General features: G+C 38.2%; 1 pseudogene; it reads left to right on the plus strand.

Moving 5' to 3' along the window:
• Positions 1–2,192: 2,192 nt before the first annotated feature.
• LOC124892976 lies at positions 2,193–2,374 on the plus strand (annotated as a pseudogene).
• Positions 2,375–2,841: the final 467 nt, after the last annotated feature.

The raw sequence follows: 2,841 nt of genomic DNA on the forward strand, positions 1-2,841 counted from the left end.
AGGATGGTCCGAATTGTGGTTGGTTTAACCACTGGACTGTATGTTTTTATAAAAATCAACCCCAGGCATTTGTGTGAGCCCTTTTGCAACCAAACAATCTTTGCACCTATCAATGGATCCATCAGGCTTGGTTTTGATTCAAAACAACCATTTACAAGGAACAATATTTCTGGTGTAAGGAAGAATTACAATAAGTAAACTTATCTTTTGAAGAATATGAAAGACAAGAACTATTTAAAATGGAAAGAAAAACTCGAGAGTGGTCTTCGATGCCATAGATGTAAGAAAGGTTCAGCAATGGCAATGTTGATGTTTGGTTGAGTCAGGGATGGCCATTCATAGAGACCTGCTTTATTCGGGCCACGCAGAAAAGGTGCTCCCATAGTCAGATCCTTCATAAGAAAAGTAAAAGGAAAAGATTCTAAGGAGGTTAGATTTTCTTCACAAAATAGATGAACTAAAATGATTTTGTGTTAGATAGCTGGAGCACACAAAATACTAAGTTTGAAGACAGTATTTGATGCAGTTAAGTGAGTATTACCAGTTTGAGTAATCGAAATCACATTACCACTGCCCATTGTTACTGCGTCCAGACCTTTGAATTCTTGAACACTGTGGAGTGAGTTGGTATCCAAGATGATGTGGTGAGATGCATCCAAATCTAGAATCCAGGAGTCAATTGGTGTTATGTGCGCAACAAAATTTGCTTTTGCTTCAAGGTGGTTATGGGACCGAGAGCGACAAACATTTACTGTATGCCCAAATTTGTCATAAAGTTGACAGCGTACTCATGATGATTGGTGTGGGTAGTTACGCCATTGAGAATTATCCATTGGATTGCGCCACTGGGAATTATCCATTGGATACTGAGAATGAGTGCTTTGATTAGGCTGCCTGTATTGTGGACGCTAGTTATTATTGTTGGATGAGCGTCTATTGTTGTGTGGGGCTGATGGAGCTGATGGAGGATTTGGCACTCATTGAGGAACAACTGCTGTGATCTGGGCTGAAGTTTTCTTGAGGTCCTCATGTTTGAGGAAAAGTTCTTGATTAAGAAGCTTGTCAAAAAGTTCTTTATCGCTAATAGGAGAGTCCCTTTCCCGTATGGCTGTAGAGATCTCACGGAATTCTAACTCGAGTCCACTCAGTATTTCATCACTAGTTCTTCATTATTGATGGGTGAAATTATTGTGGCGAGTTCATCAGAGAGAGAATCTCTAGCATATATTCGGAAATGGATTTGTTGTCCTTACTGAGTCGTTTGAGATGGTGACGAAGGCTGAAGACGCGGGTTTGTGATTTGCTTGCAAATAAAGTGTGAAGTTGATCCCACACAACTTTGGAGTTGATTGCAGAAGCTACCGTGGATGGATTGTGGCATCTACAGAGGCCATGAGAGCATTTTGGATCAATTTATCCTAAAGAAACCAATCCTTGTATGCAGGGTTGGCTGTCTCAAGGCCGTTAGTTATGATTGTTTTAGCAGGAAACAATATGGTGCCATCAAGATGACCATAAAGGTCATGGACATGAAGCAACATGGCAATGTGGGCTTTCCAGATGGTGAAATTAGTGCTGCCAGTTAGTTAATGGGCAGCTGGGATGATGGATTGAATTGAATCAAGTGTTTGAGGACAGGGTCTGCGTTAGCATTAACGACGGGGGCAGAAGTGGCCATCGCTCTAAAGAGAAGAAGAAGAAGAAATGGATCTTGGACTCTGTTGAGAGTATTTTGGAATTTATACCCTATAAATGTAGAGAATGAAGATGAAGTTGTTTGATTTCATTGATATGTATGTGTATATATACAAGAGAACACAAACTAAATAAGGAAAGAATCAACTAATAAAGAATTGTGATCTTCTCCTAAATGGAAACTAAATGACTATGAGATACTAAATCAATCATGAAAAATCTTAACATGTGGTACATGCTCTATTAGTTTCGAGTCACACACTTAAATCTTAACCGCGAAATTTTAGTATTTTCATGAATCCTCTTATATAAATTTTTGGCTCCAACACTGATTATTCCTATTGGTTTATTACAAACTATATTCAAAATGAACCAATTTACAAAATATTTATTAAATTAAAGACTATTTGGGAGGACTATATTTTTGCCTTTGCTCCTTTTGTTATGTTCACCAATTCCACATCAGAGGAAGATTGGAAGTAGACAATAGAAAGTTGCTCCTTTTTTCGGCCTTTTGGATAAAGATCAAGTGTAGCATCTGTTCTTATCAGTTTAATATCATATATGTGTACCATTGGTCCGCACTATATTAACTCTATTTTTTAAGGGGAAGGTCCATTAAGGTAGCTTGCTATGTAATGACCCTTCAGGTCATTTTTCATATTTATGCTTATCTTCACCGTTTGAGATTCTCCATAGCTACCGCAAGTCATTTATGACTTTCTGGAACTGACGGTTCGGTTACCGGGCAGTTCGTTTGGATTTTAGAAGTAATTCCCTGTTTAGAAGTCTTCACTAGTTCCAAATGGCCACTGAGTGAAAACTTCAGTGAAACGATCTCGGATACAAATTTTGACTATGCCAGCAGATCTGGAATATCAATGTAAGTTTGGGTAGACCTTTGGTTCAGGTTAAATGCACCCAAGCTCATTTCGAGCTATTGACCGGAATTTATGAAAAATGAAACTATAGGTGTGGCCCCACTTTTTCCCAAAATGATCTCTAATGAAATTTTTGATGATTCCAATAAATTTAAAATGTGGTTTACACTCAAATTTCACTATTGGATCATATATTTTGGTTTTCGAATGAGTTTCGAGGGTTAAAAATAAGTTTTTGACTTTGCTGGTGGCCCAGACAGCGACT

The sequence above is a fragment of the Capsicum annuum genome, unplaced genomic scaffold (assembly GCF_002878395.1).
Source record: "Capsicum annuum cultivar UCD-10X-F1 unplaced genomic scaffold, UCD10Xv1.1 ctg52761, whole genome shotgun sequence".
Classification (NCBI taxonomy): Eukaryota; Viridiplantae; Streptophyta; class Magnoliopsida; order Solanales; family Solanaceae; genus Capsicum; species Capsicum annuum.